Source organism: Antechinus flavipes, chromosome 4, assembly GCF_016432865.1.
Source record: "Antechinus flavipes isolate AdamAnt ecotype Samford, QLD, Australia chromosome 4, AdamAnt_v2, whole genome shotgun sequence".
In the NCBI taxonomy this organism is placed as follows: domain Eukaryota; kingdom Metazoa; phylum Chordata; class Mammalia; order Dasyuromorphia; family Dasyuridae; genus Antechinus; species Antechinus flavipes.
The window spans coordinates 158,378,914-158,402,027 of NC_067401.1; the positions used below are offsets into that span (position 1 = coordinate 158,378,914).

Sequence of the window (23,114 nt, forward strand, 5' to 3'; positions counted from 1 at the left end):
CGATTACAGGCCAAAAGTAGATTAAATTGAACATATTCACCTTTATTCCACAAATTTTTGTCCCTCTAGCTCAACTACATTTTCTTTCTAAACTTGTTATTTTATTCACATATATAATGCAGAAAAACTTAGAAAATTATTATTCCAACTATATCCTAAGAACTTAGTCCAGCACCTGAAACATAGTAGGAAATTAATAAATGCTTGTTGACAATTGTTGCAGCCATATTAAGCTTTATTAACAATGAATTACTAAGTAATCATAAAATCTTGTACAATCATCCTAATTCCTACATCATTAGACATTTTTACAACTTCTACTAGAAAATAAAAAAGAATGATGAATTGTGAGATTTCTGCCTACCTTAAGGGAGAAGTTATCTCCTTCTGTGTAATAATCCACTTGGGGAGGGGGTGGTGGTAAGGCAGTTTCATTCACTCTTCAATTTGATCTAGGTCAAGAACTGGGAGAATCCAGTTCAGGAAACTCAAGAACAGAGAAAGCAGGCTGGGTGCTATCACCCAAAAGGTGAAGCATCGTGTACCTTTTGTACTTTTCTGAAAGGGAGAAACTCTTTATCACCCTAGTGTCCATGGGGCTTTATTTAGCCTGTGAGGCTCACTTTTTTGAAGAGGTTCATTAAATTTGTATTGATTTGGAGGGGAGAGGGAATGTTCTGAAAAAAGAGAAAAGGTTCTGGATTTGTATGGAAGAGGGTAGTGAAGAGAAAAATAGTAATAAGGTTTTGGGTTTATAAGGAGGTGTATGCTGAGTTAGCCACTAGGTTTACTTGGGGTGGGCTGCAGTGAGACAACTATAAAGTCGAGTTTTTTAAAAAATTATTTTACTTTTAATTTGCGGAATAAAACAAGCATCTCCAATATGTTTGGAAGAATTGCTCATACTTAACCTATACTGGATTACTTGCTGTCTAGGGGAGGGAAATTGGGGGAAAGGGAGAAAGAAAAATTTCGAACGCAAAGTTTTGCAAGGGTGAAAGTTGAAAACTATCTTTGCACGTATTCCAAAAAGAAAAAGCTATTATCAAAATAAAAAAAAGAAGCATCAAAGAAAAAAAAAAGCTTTCCATAAGATTGTATAAATAAAAAGATTATCGTACGTGAAACCGCAAATTTGTTAAATATAACTTGGTATTTCTTTTAAATATATAAGTTATCATGTAAATTTCTTTTTTTTCTGCCCTCCCCCACACTCGAAATGAATACCATTAGACACAAGTATTGTATTATAAACAAATCGTGACTACAATGATCTTAGAAAAAAATATAGAAAGATTGTCCTTTTCTCGGGGACTCAAGTATATTTTATCACGGTGGGCTCAAGTCTGTACTTGAATCCCAGATGGGCCCAACCTCCACTGCCTCCCATCAAACGTTTCATCCTAAAACTTATCCTGGCTCCCCTGTTGCACGAGAATCTAAAATGTCTTCCCAATCCTAATTCTCAGCCCCACCCCAAAATCTCACCTTCCACCTCGCCAGGGCTTCATAAAATCTTCCCCGCCTGGTTAGCCTACCTTGCCCTACCCAGCCTTCCCAATCCAGCAGCCCATTTTCCCTCTCTCCTCTGGCCAGCCCCTCCGGCCCGTCCCTTCGGGACTGACTTCGGGCTCAGCAGAAGGCACGAAGCGCCCGCGAGTCATTGACGAAGCCAGAAAGTCTTCAGATACTCTGTCTCTGCCAGAGGCAGACTTCCCATTCCCGGACTCAGAAAGTGTAGACAATCTTTCTTTTCTCCCCTGCTTTATCTGCTGCAGCAGAGCCGAAGTGGGCCGACGGAAAAACGAAAGCATTGAAGAGGAAACCCACAACCAGATCCCGGACTGGTCCCTTCTCACTTCCTTCCCCCACCTCTCCTTTTTTTAGTGGCAAAAGGGGAGGAGTTTCCAGTGACGTCTATTCCTCTTTGTGACTTTGTTTCGAATTCAAATCGCCTAGCCCGCTCTGCCTTTTTTAGGATCACTTGAGTAGCATTTTTTGATACCTCATTTGCAAAGCAAAATAATTATCCCCAAGTCGAGATTCTCCCTGATACTTAATCGTAGATAATGAGCATTGCATAATAAAAGTATCCGTGAATGCTTCTCAACGCTTATATCTACCCCACCCCCATCACAATTTGCATCTTTGCTAAATTAGATTTTTAGCTGTTGTGAGCAGCATTGAGCGTGACCGATTTATTTTAATTTGTAATGCTTTTTTTTTTTTTAATCGTCGTTTCACTTAATACCTTCCGTTTGTATATTGGGACTAATCAGCATAACACTGCTACATTTCCCTTTATTTTGGTTAAAGCTGACAGGCAGAGAGTGGAGTGGAGTTTGGGGAAAGAAAGGGCAAGCTCAGCTGAGAATTCCTAAAGGGGAGAATTTAGGCCTCAAAACTGGAGCATCAAGGGTAATCAAAAAGCGAATAGATTAAACTTTTGATTCACATTCTTCAAGAAACTTTTCCCATCCTCCTCATTGCTAGTATCTTTACTCCACTGATTATCTCCAAATTATCGTACGTATATCTTATAAAAGTATTTATCCAGTTTGTACATAGCTGTTTGCATGTTGTTTCCCTCAGTGGTGCTTGAAAGCAGGGATTTTTTTTTTTAATTGTTATTATTACGTTAACTTTTTTAAAATACACATTTCTTTATGAATCATGTTGGGAGAGAAAAATCAGAGCAAAAGGGAAAACCAGAAGAGGGGGGAAAAAACAGAAAAAAGAAGTGAACATAGCATGTGTTAATTCACATTCAATCTCCACAGTTCTTTTTCTGGATGTAGATGGCATTTTCTGTCCAAAATCTATTGGAATTGCTTTGGATCACTGAAGAACCAAGTCTTTCATAGTTGATTATTTCACAATGTTGCTGTTACTGTGTACAATGTATATTTGATTCTGCTTGTTTCGCTCAGCATCAATTCATGTAAATCTTTCCAAGTCTTTCTAAAATCAACTTGTTCATCATTTTTTGTAGAACAATAATTTTTCATTACCTTCATATACTACACCTTATGCAGCCATTCCCCAACTGATGGGCATCTACTCATTTTCCAATTTTTTGCTACCACAGAAAGAGCTGCTACATTTTTATACATGTGAATTCTTTTTCCTCTTTTATGATTTCCTTGGGATACAGACTTAATAGAGATACTGCTGGGTCAAAAGGTATGCGGTTTGATAGCCCTTTGGGCATAGTTCCAAATTGCTCTACAGAATAGTTGGATCATTTCATAACTCCACTAACAATGCATTAGTGTCCCAGTTTTCCCACATTCCCTCTAACATTTATCATCATCTTTCCCTGTCAGCTAGTTTGAGATATAAGGTGGTACCTCAAAGTTGTTTTAATTTGTGTTTCTCTAATCAATAGGAATCATATAGATGGCTTTAATTTCTTCATTTGAAAATTGTTGTTATGCATTGATCATTTCTCAATTGGGGAGCGACTTGCATTTTTATAAATTTGACACCGCTCTTTATATATTTTAGATATGAGACCTTTATCAGAAACACTAGTTGTAAAATATTTTCCCCAGCTTTATCAGAAACACTGGCCATAAAAAAATTGTTTCCTCCCTTCTCCAAACATCTGATAGGTAAATCATTCCTTGCTCTCTTAATTTGCTTATGGCATCCCTGAAAGCAGGGACTATTTTTGCTTTTCTTTGTATCCCAGGATTTAGCACAGCAATTAGCACATAGCAGGCACTTAATAAAATGTTTGTTGACTGACACAAATTATGCTTTTCAATAGACTGATTTTTGGATTTTAAACAGGGATGTTTCTTTCAGTTTTTCTTGGATGCCATACTAAAAATAAATGAATCTCCATAAATTGAAAAGTAAAGACAACATAAGAATTTAATAAGAAATGCACTGGGAATATGTTCTCTCCCTATTATTAGTTGACCCAATTTTTGTTTTCAAGACCTGTAGATTTTGCCTTGAGAACATCTCTTGAAAAAATAAACAAATAAATAAGAACATTTCTGATATATTTTCCCTTCTCTCTTTTGATACTATCACCACCTTGGTGCAGTCCATCACCTCACTCCTGGATTTTTCCTAACAGCCTGCTGGTTGGATTCTGTGCCTCAACTCTCTCCCCACTAAAGCCCATCCTCTACTCAGCTGTCAAATTAAACTTCCTAAATCCCACATCTGACCATATCACATGCTTATTCAATATTCTCTCATGGCTCTCTATCACCTCCAGGATCTAGTGTAAAAAATTCTGTTTGACATACTGCTTTCTATACTTAACACTTATTCTACAATCTAGTGACATTTACCTCCTTGTTGTTAATTACTCAAGACTCCCTCTCCCAATTCCAGACATTTTCACTGGTTGTTACCCATGCCTGAAATAGTCTTCCTCATTATCTATATTTCCTGGCTTCCTTCAAATTTCATTTAAAATCCCATCTTCTATGAAAAGCTTTTGCAGTTCTGCTTAATTCCAGGACCTTACTTCTATTTATTTTCTCTAATTTTTCCTGAACATGTTTTATCTGTTATTTGCATCATAGTTATTTGCATGTGGCTCCTTGAGATCTAGGACTATTTTTAAATTTTCTTTGTAACTTCATCACTTAACACAGTGTCTAGCATATAGTATGTGCTTAATAAAAGCTTGCTAACTAACTAATGCTAACTATAAAAATTTATATTAAATAAAATAAAAAATATAAATTATGTTGTATATCTATATATATCATAAAATATAAATTGTAATAAGTAAAACATAAAATAAAATAAAGGTATAAGCAGTGGCAAAGAGATAAAATATTTGCAAATCCCATAAGTCATTTAGAAAGAAAAAAGAAATTAGCCAAGAAGAAAATTAAAATGATTATTAGCTTAAGTAAAGTAGTTGAATACAAAATAAATCCGCAAAAATCCTCAGTATTTTATACATTACTAATAAAAATCAGAAAAGAACTAGAATAAGATAGACTGCATTAAAAATAACTACAAAATGCATAAAAGAACTGGTTTAAACTGGGTCTTTTTTAGATCATGCCCACAAAAGGCATCTCCTACTGCTCTAGCCCAGGCATTCTTCTATTCTGTAATTTGATAATTTCATCAGCTCTCATGATTTTATTTAAATTAAATCTCTAGGCAGATGACTCCCAAATCCAGCCCAAGTGTCTCCCAAACTCAATTTTGCCTTTTGGGCACCTCTAGTTGGATAACCCATAGGCATCTCAAATTCAACATGGCTAAGAAACTAATTATCTTTGTTCTAGTATTCTTCTCTTTTATATCAAGGAGAGAAGAATAAGTTTAGAAGCTGAGCAGTATTTGTGTGGCTGGGGTCTCAGTTCCAATTCCTAGCCTACTCAGAAGTTTTCAGAGGAATAATCAGGGCAACAATTCCAGACCAAAGGGAAGCCTACAATTTTTTCACTTTGAAGCTACAGAATTTTGTAGCTGGCTTATAGTGATTTAATACAGCTCCCTCTTGCATACATAATCCACTGTTGCATAGACCCAAACAACTGAACTGGGAGGAAAATAGTAGGAGGCCAGTGGGCCAGATGCGGCAGCTGAGGACGTTTATCCCCCTCATCCAGGGCTATGAAGTTTCTTTATTTAAAGGCCCACAAAACAAAGTTTTTGTTTTTACTATAGTCCGGCTCTCCAACAGTCTGAGGGACAGTGAACTGGCCCCCTATTTTAAAAGTTTGAGGACCCCTGCGAGACTATTTGAAAACCATAACTAACCCCACCTCCAAACCAAAACAATATAGACAGCACATTTTGAGAAATAGTAAACCTACCCAAATCTCTTAGAATCAGAGGACAAAATGGAAATACACTGATCACTTTCTGAAAGAAACTCCAAAATCAAAACTCTCATTGAACATTATAACCTAAATCAGAGCTTCCAGGTTAAAGGGAAAAAAAAAAAAAAAACAACTGTAAGCAAATAGAATTCAAGTACGAAGGAGTCATAGTCAGGATCACACACAATTTATCAGCCACTTCTGTAAAAGAGTGGAGAGCCTGAAATATGATATTCTAGAAGGTAAAGGATATTAGCTTTCAGCCAAGAATAACTTACCCAGCAATAATATTAACAACAAAAGCTAGAATTTACATTGCACCTATTATGTCAGTTGCTATGTCAAGTGTTTTATAAATATTATTTCATTTGACACTTAGTAAAACAGTATAATTATACAAGTGGAAAAAATGAAACTTTAATAACATAAAAGACATAAGCCTTTCTGAGAAGACAACATTAGAGCTGTGTAGAAAATTTGAATGCTAAAACAGGAGTTAAGGAAAACATAAAAAGGTAAACATGAATGAAAATTTTAAGAGTCTAACCAAGAATAAAAAGCTTACATTTTAATTTGGGGAAATGATACATATTCTCCCTCTAAACTTTATCATCAGGGTTCCTAGAGGGAGTTGAATTAAATATAGAGGGAGCCTAATTAGAAGACAAGAAATGGTTATTCTGATAATTTGAAAATAAGAATGGAATGGGAAGGAAAGAGAAATGCATTAGGAAGAAAAAAGGAAAAGGAAAGAATGGTTAGGAGAAATTATCTCACATAATCAATGTGTGTAAGTAGAGATCTGCACAAATAAGGAGAAAGGGTTAGGGGAAACAGGTACATTTGGAATCCACTCTCATTTGAAGTGGTCCAAAGAAGGCAGTGCAGTATAGATTCACTCAGTAAGCAGAATCAAGAAAACACTATACATAGCAACATCCATATTATGTGATGATCAACTGTGATGAACTTGGCTCTTTTCAACAATGAGGTGATTCAGGTTAAATCCGATAGACTTATGATGGAGTGAGCCATTTACATCCAGAAAGAGGACTATGGGACTGAATGTGAATCACAATGTAGTATTTTCACCTTTTTTTTTTTTTTCTGGTTGCTTTTTTAAATCTGATTTTTCTTGTGCAGCATAATAAATGTGGAAATATGATTAAAAGTATTACATGTGTAATCTATGCCATATTGCTTGCTATCTAGCTGAGAGAAGGAGAAAATTTTGGAACATGAGGTTTTGCAAGGGTGAATGTTGAAAACTACCTTTGCATATATTTTGAAAATAAAAAGCTATTATTAATTTTTTTTAAAAGAAATAGATTCACTCAACAGGGAAACAGTAGGGGAAAGGGGAGAGATAAGAAGAGGGAACTAAAGAAAATGAAGACTAAATGAGAGGTTAGTCCTAATGGGGAGAGGAGATTCTAATATCTCACAAAAATATTTTTAGAACTTTTGATGTGATAACTGGAATCTGAGACTATCTATCTCTTGGGGAGCGATTGAACAAATTGTGATATATAAATGTGATGGAAGATTATTGTGAAATAAGAAATGAAGAAGGGAATGGTTTTAGAGAAACCTGGAAAAATTTGTATGAATTGACTCCAAGTGAAGTGAACAGAACTAGTAAAAGTTTATGCAACATTGTGGTAAAGATACACAACTTTGAAGTCTTAAGAACTAAGATCAGTGTAATGACCTATCACAATTTCAGAAGATTAATGATGAAACATACTTATGAAACTCCTGATAGAGAGGCAAAAGACTTGAGGTATAGAATCAAATGTGTGTGTATCTGTGTGCACTTGTTTTGGATATGGTCAATGAGGACATTTGCTTTGTTTGAATATATATATATATATGTTTGTAACAGGGGTTTTTCTTTTCTTTCATTCTGAATTGAGAGGAGGGGGAATGGATGAAGGAATTTGTAACAGTAAGAATGTAGATTTTTCTATTTGAAAAAAAAATTTTAAGTGAGTTCTCCCTCTAGTAATTTGGAATAAAAACACCTACAAAAATAAGAGCTATCATATCCAATATTATATGTTAAGTGTATTAGAAATTTACAAAACATGAGTTCTTACATTTATGGGGCTATCTGTGGGAGAAGGCAGACCTGGATAAAGTGTAGTTGTAGGAAGTTTGGGATCACAGTAAGCATCTAAGAGGAAGAAAACTAGAAGGCAGGAGAGATTTTATTAATTGAGGGCAATTAAGACAAATCATGATCTATCTATATCACAGGGAAGAGATAAAAGTGTAGAACCTTGTATACCTTAAAGTATTACCATGAATTAATTTTTTTCTAGTAAATTTATTTATTTTTAATATACATTGCTTCATGAATCATGCTGAGAGAGAAAAATCAGAGCAAAAGGGAAAAACCATGGGAGAGGTAAAAAAAAAAAATAGAAAAAAGAAATGAACATAGCATGTGTTGATTTACATTCAGTCTCCTTAGTTCTTTTTCTGGATGCAAAGGGCATTTTCTGTCCGAAGTCTATTTGGAATTGTTTTGGATCGCTGAAGTAATGAAAAGAACCAAGTCTTTCACTGTTGATCATCGAACATTCTTGCTGTTATTGTGTACAATGTATTTCTCTTTCTTCTTGTTTCGCTCAACATCAGTTCATGTAAATCTTTCCAGGCCTTTATAAAATTAATTTGTTCATCATTTTTATAGAACAACAATATTCCATTTTCTTCCTATACCACAACTTGTTCAGTCATCCCACACTTAATGGGCATCTACTCATTTTCCAATTCTTTGCTACCACAAAAAGAGCTGCTACAAACATTTTTTGCACATGTGGGTCCTTTTCTCTCCTTTATAATTTCCTTGGAATACAGACTCAGTACAGACACTGCTGGGTCAAAGGGTATGCACAGTTTGATAGCCTTTGGGCATAGTTCCAAATTGCTCTCCAGAATGGTTGGATCATTTCACAACTCTACCAACAATGCATTAGTTCCCAGTTTTCCCACATCCCCCCCCCCAATATTTATCATAATCTTTTCCTGTCATCGTTGCCTAATCTAAGAAGTGTAGGGTGGTACCTCAAAGTTGTTTTAATTTGCATTTCTCTAATCAATAGTGATCATATAAATTATAAATGGTTTTAATTTCTTCATTTGAAAATTGTTCATATCCATTGATCATTTTTTTTCAATTGGGGAATTACTTGTATTCTTATAAATTTGACACAGTTCTTTATATATTTTAGAAATGAGACCTTTATCAGAAACACTGGCTGTAAAGATTTTTTCCCAGATTTGTACTTCTCTTTTAATCTTGCTTCTGTTGGTTTTGTTTGCGCAAAACCTTTTTAATTTGATATAATCAAAATTGTCCCTTTTGCATTTCATAGCACTCTCTAGCACTTTTTTAGTCATAAATTCCTCCCTTCTCCAAAGATAGGTAAATTATCCCTTGCTCTCCTAATTTGTTTATGGTATCATTCGGTATGCCAAAATCATGTACCCATTATGTAAATTATTAACAATATTACTTGAAAAATTTTCCTGGGGGAAGGAGGAATATAGGCCCAGGAAGAGGAAAAGAAATTCTTTTCCTTTTCCTCTCTCCTCTATTGCATAGCTTCCCTCTCCTCTAATACTACATAATTTACTACATGATAGATTAAATAAATTTTTATGGACTGCCCTGAAAACCCAACTATAATGTATAGGGAAGTGCATTTCTAGTTCAAAATAACTATTTTACCAGGAAATTTTTGAGCCCCAAATCTTTTAATAACTTGGCTGTCTGTAAGCAGGAAGCTTTGTAATTGCCCAATGACAGAGCATTAGCAAAAGTAAAAGGCAAGAAAACTTTTAAGTCCATTAGATTAAATGCAGCTATTGTATCTTTTATTATTTATGATTTCAGTTACTGTTTCTCGGAACAAACAAAATTTACTTCAAGATTTACTGGAACAAGTAGATTCTTATCATGAATCAGGCTTCAAATTGCTAACTAATCACTAAAGCACTGAGGCTGTGGTTTCTTTTTCAGTTCTTTGATGTTTTCTCAAGCAAGTTATTTTTAATGCTTTGGACAACTTCTAAAAAAGGGCACCAACATCTGCCACTTTTACAAAAAAGGTAACAAAATAATATAGGAGAGTCCATGGAATGGAAAAAGATAAACTAACTCTTTTTTTCCTTTCTCCTTCCCCCAGTTCTCTTTGTTCTCTTCCTTTTTTCTCCCTTCTTCTCTCCATCAACGGTGGTTTAAGGATTCAGTTTCAAATCCCACTTCTTATACAATATTAACTGTGGGTGACCTTGCTGCAAGTAACTTAATTTCAGGATTCTCATCCTCTGAGACTAAATTGTATGAAAGACAGCAACCTGCATGGACAGTGGGAGTTTCTTAATAAAGGATTTCCTTAGACTAATGAAATTACAGGTCCAATCCCTGTGTATGTATATGTATATGTATGTGTCTATCTATATAAATCTCTATCTCCCTCTAAATATATCTATGTGTGTGTTATGTATATATGTCTATAATGAGCATGTGTGCATTGTGTGTGCATATATATATACTGTGTGTTACATGTGTACACATACCTGTTTGTGTGTGTTAAGTGGGTATGTCTATATAGATGTACAGTGGCCAAGAGCAAATTTTGTAATATATATGTGCTGTATATAGTTATACAAAATGTATTTCAAAATTAGATATTTAATAACTAATACATTTATTTCCAACTTAACACTGAACAAAGACTGGAAATTCAATGACTTAATGCAGAAAATATCCTGAACTATAGCACCTACTATGTGCAAAGCACCAGGCTAGATGCCATAAGAAATCTGTTGTAGGATGTCATGGGATCATAAATTTAGAACTGGTAGGGACTTGAGAGGTGATCTGATTCCATCCTTTCATTTTACAAATGAGGAAAAAAGGATCAGAAATTAAGTGACTCACTAAAGGTCGAACAGGTACTGAGAGGTAAACCCAGGATTTAAATCCAGGTTCTCTGACTCCAAATCCAACAGCCTTTCTATTGAACTAGCCTGCTGTAGCAACAATGATAATAATTGGTGATAGCTATCATTTATATTGTACTTTACAGGTTATATAAAGTGATATACATACTTTGTCTTATTTGATGTTATTTAAAGGTCCCATAAGGGCAGATAGAAAGATTATGTCCATGTTCTAGATGAGGCTCAGAGAGAAGAATTGACTTCTTCAAAGACACACAGACTGCATTAGAAAAAAAATGCAAAAGAGAAAGAGAAAAATGTCAGGAATGACACAAAGAAAATATTTAGGATGTGTAGTATTTTTGATTGGGGAAGATCATGAATGATGGTGACATTTGAAGTAGATCTTAAAAGCTAGACAGGGTTTAGACTAACCAAGAAAACAGGAATGGAAAGGGGGAAAGACATTCCAAGCAGAAGGAAAAGTGTAAATAAAACCAGAGAGATGAAAATGCAGAATATGTTGGAGAGAGATTGTAAAGAAAGAAGAGTACTGAAAATAGCAATTTTTACAGTTGATGGATAAGGGAAGGAAGAAAAGTCCGTGAAAAAACTAAAGAAAAACTAAAGAAAACTAAAGAGGATTAATTAGAGAAGTAAGAGCAGAGCATGCACAAAGCTAAGAGAAGCAGCAGTGAAGTGAAATCTCCAAAAATGTATTGAGAATGAATTTGTTGGCAATATAGCAATTTAACATAAGAACAAATAAATGGATAACTTTTTTCTAATTAACCTATGATCCTAAAGTCTTCTTAGGGCAGAGGTTTCCAGCCTTTTTTTTTTTTTTTTTTAAATCACATACCTCTATTAGTACAAAAAAAATTGTACTTAAGTACATGTATATTTATTTGTTATGATCAAAGAATTTTGTACCAATATCTGATGTACATTATAACACAAAATAGAAATAAAATATAAAGATTAAATAAGTAATATTTTAAAGATTTTCAATTTTATTAATAATATAGGATTTTTTAAATTGTCACTATTAATGTAATTGAATGCTTTTTATAATTTATAAAAGTGTGCATTTCCTGGATGATAGGCCACTTGTAAATAATAGTTACTTGTTAGCAAGGGGTTATTCAGTTACTTTGAACAGCATAGCTATCGAAGAGGGTTAAATTCTTTTTTTAAAAAGATTTTTCTTATTGAAGACATATAACAACTAATAAAACAATATTCAGCAAATATAGTTTTTTTCTGTAGGAATCATGTTACTGTGTATATATTTGCAACATACAGTACAAAAACAAGCAAAGATGAATAGTTTCCAGTTTTAACTCAGGAGATACTTTTCTGTATAAACCTATTCCTTTTTCTTTGCATAGTTTATGTTTAATGGTTGGTATCATATCTTGATTTCCTATTCTTTTTAAATGTTGAGTTGTATTTTATATTAGTGTGGGAAAAAAAAAAAAAAAAAACCTCTACAAGATCAATTGAGTTGTACCAAAGAATGCAGGAAAGGGTGTAACGTATAATGTTGGAAAGTTAAATTAAGGTAAGATTATAAAAGGCTGTTTATGGCAAAGGAGTTCATTTTTGATCCTAGAAGTAATAGGGAAGTACTAGAAGTTTATTGGGGGAAGGTGTATCATTAGTAGACCTGCACTTAATGAAAATCACTGTGGTCAGGGGTGGAAGATGATTTTCAGTGGGGAAAGAAATGAAACCAGGAGACCTTGACGTTTATGATTGCAATAGTTCAAAAAATAAGCAATGAATATCTGAACTCTGGTGACAGTTGTATAAAAGAGAAGTTGTGGAGATAGAAACAAGATTTGGCAATTGCTTCAATATGTGGAGTGAATGATACTCAGGAGTCAAAGATAACAATAAGGTTATGAATCTGGGTCCTAGAAGAAAGTGGTGCTCTCAGAGAAATAGGAAAGTTTGAAAGAGGGGTTGGTTAGAATGGGAGAGAAAATGTATTGAAATTTGTGATGAAAATCACAATCCATTCATGTCTGCTCTCCTATCATCCAAATCATCTTCCCATCCAAAACAAAAATGATAGGGAAAAGGTGCTCATTCATCACTGCACTAGAGCATAGTTTACTTTCTAATGGGGTACATACAGAAGCTATGAAGTGATCTTGGGACCAGAGGATGAGCAGGCTGAAGAATGGGAAGAATTTTCAAAATGACATTATATTATATTATAGGTTATAATGCAAGGTTAAATTGTAACACCTGGCTGAATCTTGGTAAAGGGAAAACGAGGCTGTATAAGTCTGGGAAGGGCTGAAGTGATATTGTTAGAACATGGCTGTATTAAAGATAGCCCACCATAGGCTCCCACAGGGAAGGTTTGATGTATCTTCCTGTCACCTTCCAATTGGTTGTCAGCTCCCCTTGGGGATACAGCACAGCTCTTACTTTGAAGACCACCGACTTATGCTACTATTTTCTTATCATCTTCCCCTATTTCAGTCCCTTAATGGGGAAGAGAGGAAGGAGTCTAAGTAATGTATGTAAATAAATGAGGAAGTGTCTGGTTCAGTATTAACCAAATATAACACTATAGCCTTCTCAGTCATCATAATCTCTGGAAATATATAAGTTTTACTCTTGGTGGGGGAAGGGAAGGTTGCTGTTCAATAGAAACAGCTTTGCTTTTGTGAAGTCAGTGCTAGCACCTAAAGAAAACCAGGCCATATGTAAGTGCAGAAAGCTGACTTTGTGGGATAATTTGAGAGCCACTTATAGAGTCTTCCTGGGAAGTATGGCTACAGTGGAAAGAATGCTGGATTTAGAAAGTAGAGTATCTATGCTCAAATGCAATTTTTGCCACTTAATACCTGTATGACCATGGTTAAATCATTCAACTTCTCTCGGCCCAGTTTCTTCATCCTTAAAATGAGGAGGGTTGGACTAGATCTCTGTAGTAAAACCAAAATCCTAATCCATACTTCTTTATAGGTTAGGCTGATTTTTTTTTTCCCCTTTTAGTTGACTCAGGCTGCTGACAGGACTTCTTGGTCCCCAAGTACAACATAGCCACAGAACCTTAGGAGCTTTGAGATGCTTGGCTTGTTAATCACTAAACACAGCTCAAGCAAAACAGTTTGGTTCAGCTGAATCAACTTGAGGTATCCTGAATGCCTATTCTCCTAAAATATCCTTCTCCTGTTATGGTTAAGTAAATCTTTTTTTGTTAATCACTGAATGACCCATGAGCGTCTTGTTTTGTCCCAATATTGAAAACAAATTATGTAAGGGAGTAAGATGAATCAGGCCCAGCTTAGAACCACTTTCTTGGCCCCTTTGGCCCTTTTTGTTGCGAAAATTCTGATCCTAGAATATTAGCCTCCAAATTTTTATCTTATCAGATTTTATTCTTACTAGATCTGCTCTAGCATTGAAAATTTACACTATGATAATGTCTCTAAGACACTAAGAGCTAGATTAAAACCTATAGTTTATGTAGGAGAATTAACATTAGCAACATCAGACTTTTAAAATCATGGCTTGAAATCTTTTTGCACAATGTATTTAAGACATTACTTTGAAATCCTACTGATGTGAATGTAGATTCTGTGAGAAAGATCATGATACTAAAAATATTTTCCTCTCTAAAATATTAAACAGAACTTCCAATTAAGATGGTAATGTGAAAAGTCATGGAAAGGTTCCGCTTTCCCACATGTACTCCAAAAAAGATTCCAAAAGAGTATCAGATTGAATAATGGTTCAGAAATCCAAACATTCAACCCAAGACTACATAAAGAGGCAGCCAAAAGTTTGACTGCAAAAGTTATCCACCATCTAATCCAATGCATATTCCCCAAAATACCCTTATTCTAAGATCCTGGAAAAATAGATATCAGAGATCTCTTCTCAACAAACAAAAACCATTCAATAAACAATTGAAAAATTATCTCATTTTGCAAATGAGATAACAAGGGCTGCACAGGATTGAATGATTTGTCAAGGAGAACATTTATTTCTTAGTGGCAGCATAGGGATTAGCATACCAATCTAGTCCTTCTCATACATCAAAATGACATAACTAGAAACCAATTAAAACCCATTTACTATATTTAGGTTTACATGCATGTAGATGACAACCAGTTAGCTGGGGAACCTGCTGAGTACATTTATCTTGAATAGGCACTCCAGATAGATAGTGATGGAGAAGAGAGCCAGGTTGTATCTAGGGCATTATACATGTTTGCAACTATTTCAAGCTTCAATATCATTTTTTTTAACATCAACATTCTTTTAAAGATTCTATATAGCTGAGAATATTGGCATGCCAGATTGCTGAAGAATTACAATTGTGGGTGACCCAAAGGACAATGGGGAGATGGGTGATGAGTATACCACTGTAGCAGTGATGACTTGCATGAAAGAAATAACGTAAAATATGTTGTCGAGAAAATCACAATATTCCAAAATAAAGGAGGTAGATTAGCCATGTTCATAGAGCAAGATAATGGATGTATAGCTTGGGTATTGTATTGGTACCTAAGATATGAGAAAGTCCTCTAGCATGTTATATACATCCAATAATATCACATGTACATGCATACATACGTATTTTAGTGTGTGTATATGTAAGTGAGGAAAAATCTGGGTGTGTCCATTGAGTGCTGAAGCAGCAGGGCAGGGATGATACTAGCTGCAGGCATCTACAGAAGGATGGAGCTCTTGGTTTAGAGTTCATGGTCAAAGGGAAGAGCTGAAGTGAAGTCAGAGACACCATTTCCCCCAACCCAGAATTAGAAATGCATACACTAATACCTCTTATTTAAAAAAAAAAAAAAATGAACCGGCAAAGAAGAAAGTACTTCATCATAGAAACATATTATGGGAGCAGGGAAGTCTGGAATTCATCATCCAAGAAAAACAAGATTATGAAAAAACGGTTAAACTAGAAAAGAAGTTACAAAGTCTCAAAGATGAAAATAAATCTTTGAAAATTAGAATTGGGCAAGAGTTATACAGTGAAGGTATGAGAAACCAAGAAATAACAAAACAGATTGTAAAGAATGAGAAAATAGAACAGAATGTGAAACCTGTATATAAGAAAAAAAAAGACCTGGAGAACAGATCTAAAAGAGAACACATAAGAATTGAACTGCTAGAAAATTGGGACTAAAAATAGAACCTTGATACAATAATGCAAAAAATAATCCAAGAAAATTGTCCTGGAGTGATAAAACATGAAGGGAAAGTAGAAATAGAAAAAATTCACTGATCACCATCTCAAAGAGATCCTTTGTGGAAAACACAAAGGAATATTATTGCCAAATTTTGAAACTCCTAGATCAACAATAAAATTTCATAGGAAATAAGAAAAAAGCAATACAAATATGCTGGAACTATAATTAGAATTATACAAGACTTAGCAGCAGCTATAATAAAAGACCGTAGGTCCTAGAATCACATTTACCAACAATCAAAAGAATTAAGCCTGTGGCCAAAAATGTCATATCCAGCAAAATTACCTATGAATTTGAATGAGAAAAAAATGGACCTTCAATGAACTTGCAGATTTTCAGGACTTTCTACCAACCAAATCTAAACTTAACAGAAAAAAATAAAAAAAGTAATCATGTTGCACAAATGAGGTGCAGAGGAAGAATAGACATAGAGGCATTAGAGGGTGAAGGAGGGCAAGTAGTTCTGAAAACCTACCCACATCAGGAATGGGTTTTAATATGCAACACTACATATATATCATGAAGGGTATAGCACCCTTCAAAAAAAGATTGCAGTTTAAGAAGGGGGGCACTGAAGTAGTGATTTTGTCTTACAAAGGGGAGGAGAAATATGATAATTAGCAGGTTGTTACCAACAGCTTAGGTGACATGGATATAATGCTGGGTTTAGCAAACTGATCTCTATTTACTAGCTGTGAGATTCTGAGCAAGCCACTTAACCTTCATTTGCCTCAATTTCTTCAACTGTAAAATGGGGATAATACCAATATGTATTATGCAGAATTGTCATGAAAATGAAGAGATGTTTGTGAAGGCTAATTGTACACTTTCAGAGTCCGATTCTTTTTGTACAGTAAAATAATGGTTTGTATACTTATTTTGTATTTAATTTATACTTTAACATATTAAACATGTATTGGTCACCCTGCCATCTAGGGGAGGGGGTGGGGGGAAGGAGGGGAAAAACTGGAACAAAAGGTTTGGCAGTTGTCAATGCTGTAAAATTACCCATGCATAAATCTTGTAAATAAAAAGCTATTAAAAAAAAAGAGAGAGAGATATGTTTGTGAAAGCACTGAGCACTTAGCACTGTGCTCAGCATATGAAATATGATAAGTATTATGTAAATGTTAGCTATTATTATTATTAAGGACATTTTTTCTTTTTTAAAGGATGACGAAGATGGGTTTATTTGTAGGCAGCAGGGAAGGAATCAGTAAATAGAGATGAAAAGCTGAGGATAGTGAGATTAAGGTGAATATAAAATAATTGGTGTTGGCAAGAAAAGGCAGGTAAGTAGCACAGTAAATAGAGTGCAGGACCTGGAATCAAGAAGATTCATGTATCTTCACAAGTTCAAATCTGACCTCAGGCACTCACTAGCTCTGTGACTCAGGGCATGTCTCAATTTCCTCATGTGTAAAAAAAAAGCTGGAGAAAGAGATGGCATATTACTTCAGTATCTTTGCTAAGAAAACTCCAAATGGGGTCATAAAGAGTCAAAAGCCAACTGATTCACCAAAGTGAAGGAGATAGTTGACATCTGAATTATGTGAGATGAAGAACTTATTAGAAAGGCTTCACTGGATTTTTGACAAAGTTAAAGTCCTTGGCTATGAAGAGAGGAGTAGAGGGGATAGTTTACAAAAGGATGAAAGAGCTGCTATGGAAAAGAGGATGTTCAATTAATTAGGAATATTTACTTTACTAAAGTGAAGGCCCAGCTGAGATTTATTTACAAATTTCCAATGGATTCATTGTTTTATGATTAGAAATAGGTGGCACTCAGGCAAATACACAATACTTCAGTCAAGATATACCAGATGTTATATTTGTATATGGGGGGATAATTAATTATTACATTTATTTTTAAATATTTAATCCCAACCAAGTCTTCTGAGGATGTTTCAATTTGCCTGAATTACCTAAAAAAGGTCTTTAATATCCATAGGATCAGAACATGAAGAACTACAGATAAAGGAAGAGAGAGTATCTCAATGTAAATCCTCTGATGCTCTAATTTATGACCCCAAAAAACTGCATCAATGTAGGACTGGTCACAAGCTTTGGAGTAGTAAAAGTTCTCTTTAAGAATATTGAAGTTGTAAACTGAGAAAACATCTTCACAGTTAAAGGTTCTGATAAAGGCCTCATTTCCAAAATATATATAGAGAACTGACTCTAATTTATAAGAAATCAAGCCATTCTCCAATTGATAAATGGTCAAAGGATATGAACAATTTTCAGATGATGAAACTGAAACTATTATCACTCATATGAGAGTGTTACAAGTCATTATTAATCAGAGAAATGCAAATTAAGACAACTCTGAGATATCACTACACACCTGTCAGATTGGCTAAGATGACAGGAAAAAATGATGAATGTTGGAGGGTCGGTGGGAAAACTGGGACATTGATGCATTGTTGGTGGAGTTGTGAATGAATGCAACCATTCTGGAGAGCAATCTGGAATTATGCCCCAAAAGTTATCAAACTGTGCATACTCTTTGATCCAGCAGTGTTACTTCTGGACTTATATCCCAAAGAAATACTAAAGAAGGGAAAGGGACCTGTATGTGCCAAAATGCTTGTGGCAGCCCTGTTTTGTATTGGCTAGAAACTGGAAAATGAATGGATGCCCATCAATTGGAGAATGGTTGGGTAAATTGTGGTATATGAATATTATGGAATATTATTGTTTTGTAAGAAATGACCAGCAGGATGAATACAGAGAGGCTTGGAGAGACTTACATGAACTGATGCTAAGTGAAATGAGCAGAACCAGGAGATCATTATATACTTCCAACAACGATATTGTATGAAGTGTATTCTGATGGAAGTGGATTTCTTTGACAAAGAGACCTAACTCAGTTTCAATTGATCAATGATGGACAGAAGCAGCTACACCCCAAGAAAGAACACTGGGAAATGAATGTAAACTATTTGTATTTTTGTTTTTCTTCCTGGATTATTTTTATCTTCTGAATCCAATTCTCCCTGTGCAACAAGAGAACTCTTTGGTTCTGCATACATATATTGTATCTAGGATATACTGCAACATATTTAACATATATAGGACTGCTTGCCATCTAGGGAAGGGGGTGGAGGGAGGGAGGGGAAAAATCGGAACAGAAGTGAGTGCAAGGGATAATGTTATAAAAAATTACCCTTGCATGGATACTGTCAATAAAAAGTTATTATAAAAAAAAAAAAAGAATATTTTAGTTGTACAGATAACGGGAGGAAGAGAAACTTCCTGAAGAGAAAGTGGGCACAAATCCCATCTCTGAAACTCACTAGTCATGTGATCCTGTGCAGTTCTTGGGCTTGTTTCCTAAAATGCAGTGTTTGTGTCTTTCACTGTCCTAGTCCAAAGTTTCTGTTTTAGAACTGAGGAAAAGTGAAGCCAAGAGAGGTTAGGTAAATTGCCCACAGTCTCATGTAGCAAGAAAAATCTCATGTAGACTCAATTCCTGACTTTACCCAGTATTCTTTTTACTACAACAGTCTATTATCAGTCCTACTTTGCTATCACTGAAGTTGGATGTTGGCAGTTTGGGGTTTACATATCACACTTTTCAAAGACTTTTCTTTGTCTTAAATTATCACTGTTTAGCTTAAGAAAGTTCTGGAATAACATGTGATCTGCTCTACTGCACTAAACAGATTATTTCTGACATTTAAATATTAATACTAGAATAACAGCATGATGTATAGGATAAAGAACTGGCTTAGGAGTTTGGAAGACAGGTTTAAAATCTACTTTTCACATACTAGCTGCACCATCACAGGCAAGTCACTTAATTTCTAGGTGCCCACGCTATTCTCCAAGATTAAAAATTAAAGAAAAGGTGTTGATCTGCTGAAATCAACTTCTGATAAGAAAAAGTGATATAAGAGAATGGGTCACATAACTTGTATGATGGCAGATTCATTACTTTCTCCATTTTGATATTTATAGCATCATTCATGGACTATACAAAATTGTCAACTTATACAAAGTAAGCAGTGAGAGGCTATTGTATCTAGCTTTCAAGTCATCATAGCCTGCGATTGATTATCCAAGTGATTTCTCAGGCCTTGGACCAAAGGCTGGAGTTCCTTACACCTGCCCTCAAAGATACTCAGATTAGGGATATAGGTTGTCAACCCAATTTTGGGAGGTTAACCACCAACAAAGGGGAAGGGGAGGAGGAATAGGGGAAAAAAGTGAGAGGAAAGTTAGAAAAGAATGGTGAAAATATCAAAATTTCAAGGAAAAAAGTCTTAATTTATGTCTAGCAGATAAGCAAATAAATTGAGAGGGAGAATTCTAAAATCAAAATGATTATATCCTCAAAAAGAAGAGAACATTCTCAATAAATATAACAAAAGAGGTAAACTACCCAAATAAATTTCAAAAGAACACAAAAACAAACTCCAGAATGATTCATAAGAAAAACCAAATGAATCCACAGAGGAGAATCTCTTTAAAAAAGAAGTGCATGGGGGCAGCTAGGTGGGTTGCCTAGTAGATAGAGCACCAGTCCTGAAGTCAGAAAGACCTGAGTTCAATCTGGTCTGACACTTAGCACTTCTAGCTGTGTGACCCTGAGCTTAACCCCAATTGCCTCAAAGGGGTAGGGGGGGAAAGAAAGAAGTGCATGTAATTAAAATATATGGAACACAAATTGTTGGAATCCTTACTAACTGCTAACTAATTAGAGTTGATCTAATCTTACAAGAAGATGTTTTGGGCAGAACCTGAAACAAGGTACTAAGTAGAACTAATTAATACAAGGCTTGTGTTCACACCTTTACTCATTGGAGTTCAATGAGTTCACACCTCCCTTGAAGCTCGTTGGGCCAGAGAGCACTATGGGAGAAAACCCATAATCCCTCTCTCTCGTATCCCACAATTCCTCCCTCTTGGATAAAAGAAACAGACAGAAGCTCTCGGTCAGATTTCAGTAGAGTTACGCCAGAAGCCCTCTCTCCGAGGCAAGGCAGAATATTTTCCACTTGGCTGGCTGGTGGCAGAAGAAGTGTTCTTCAGAGTGAAGAAGCTACAAGTCAAGATTTCACCGGAATGACATGAAGAGTTGGAGCTGGCTGGAGGCTGAAGAAAGCAGAGGCAGAGGCTAAAGGACCAGACCTTTGGATTTGGTGACATTTGGAGAGAGCTCTTGGAACCAAGCAGAGAGATAGGCCTCTAAGCTAACCGGGCTATATTGGAGATAATAAAAGATCTGAACTTTGATCACCTGGCTGTGTTTTGAGAAGAAAAAGCTCACCACATTTTGGCGCCCGAACAGGGACCGACAAAATCCTGATTCCAGGGAAGGCACCCAGAGAGAACTTTTATAATATTTTATAGAAGAACAAGAACCCCACATTTGAAATCCCAACATTTTGGAGCCCAACGTGGGGCTAACAGACTCCCTCAGTGGATTTCAGTGGAAAAGCTCCCATCCTGATTCAAGTGGAAAAGCCTCTGATCCTGATCCAGTGGAAAAGACTCTTCAACCCAGAAATTAGGGTGAGTGCAACAAAGAAATTTTGTTAGAAGAGTTAAAGTAGAATTTCATCTAAGATGGGACAGATATTTAGAAAACAGCCTCTTTCTGTTCAAGGAAAATGTTTAGAGAGCATTGTCAGAGTTATGGAAAGCCAAGGTTTAATTATAAGTTTACAGCAAATCACTGAACTTTTACAAACTGTAAAGGACATATGTCCTTGTTTCTCTCTTAATAAGGAATTAGATCTAAATGAATGGAAATTGGTTGGAGAGAATCTTTGTCAATTCTATGATAAAAATGGGCCTAACTCAATAATTAATACATATAATGTAATACAATTGGCTATAAGAAGTTATTTAAGTGATAGAATGATGAAAAGGAAAGTACAGGAGGAAGAAGTGCCAACTTTACTAGGTGAAAAGGAGGACAAATCAGATGAGAATGGAGTTAATTACAATTCTGAGTATATTTCACAAAAGGAGGAATTAGGTGATTCCACACCTCATGACCCTCCCCCTGCAATTAACCCTTCATGTGTGGAACAAGGGGGAGGGATAAACAAAAAGGTGATGTTAAAAACTCAAATCATTTTAAATTCAATACCACTGACCTTGAAGACAGAAATCTACTTAAAACGTGAGTCTTCCTGAAAAAACAAACAAACAAACCCCAAAACATCAATACTTTAAACTAGGAAATATATGAAAATGGCCTAACTTTTGAATGCAACCAACAAAGTTATTAATCACCTCCAGAAAAACAAAGAAGGATGTTGAACTAACCTATGTTAGAGCCTATGTTTTGCATGGTCAAAAAGACTGGCTGTGGAAAGTTGTTTGCTATCTTCCATTATTCTTGTCATCAGAGATAACCATTTGAAAGACAGTTGGCTATGGTTAAAAGATACAGTCGATGGTCCTGGAAACTGATTTTGTTAACATAAAGTCTTAAATTTCTGTGCTAATTTGCTAGAGCAAATGGCCAGATCAAACGTGGAGAATCCAAAAATAGGGACAAGTTCTAAAAGCAATGAATACGACCAATGCTTCATTCTCATTTTAAGAAGAGATGGTAGAAGGCATTCAATAGAAAGAAAAGGAATCAAGAGAACCTCAGAGTTTAAAGGGACACTTAGGTAAAAAAAATCTCTATTTACAACATACTAGACAAATAGGAAAAGCTGTTTAAGTATGGGTGAAGTAGCAAGGAGGTAATACTAAGTGAAAATAAGTCCTTAAAAATCTTGTCAAAACTAGATTTTTGCAAAAGGAATATAAAATATAATGACATGAATGAGTCAATTTGTAAGAAAAAAAGAAAAATTAACCTCTAATACATTTTTAATAGTGTAAGAACAGATGCATCATCCCAATGCAGTAGGTGGCTAGATAAAGTCTGTAAAGACCTGACTCAACCTATATTGACCACAGACAAATCACATAACTTGCAAGTGTCCCATTAAGATATTAAGGAATTGCTAATCTGTATAGATACAGAGTTTTCACAGCAGCAGTTCCCCATAATGATGAAATGATTAACAGGGGCTAGCATAATGCTTTATATATATTATCTCATTCCATCTTATTAACAATGCTGTGAAGTAGGTGCAATCTCACC

General features: G+C 35.2%; 1 protein-coding gene across 1 annotated transcript in view; it reads right to left on the reverse strand.

Annotated features, from left to right (window-relative positions):
• ARSG (arylsulfatase G) overlaps positions 1–23,114 on the reverse strand; it is a 996,823-nt gene that overhangs the window by 265,831 nt on the left and 707,878 nt on the right. The gene's annotated exons all lie outside the window — the stretch shown is intronic.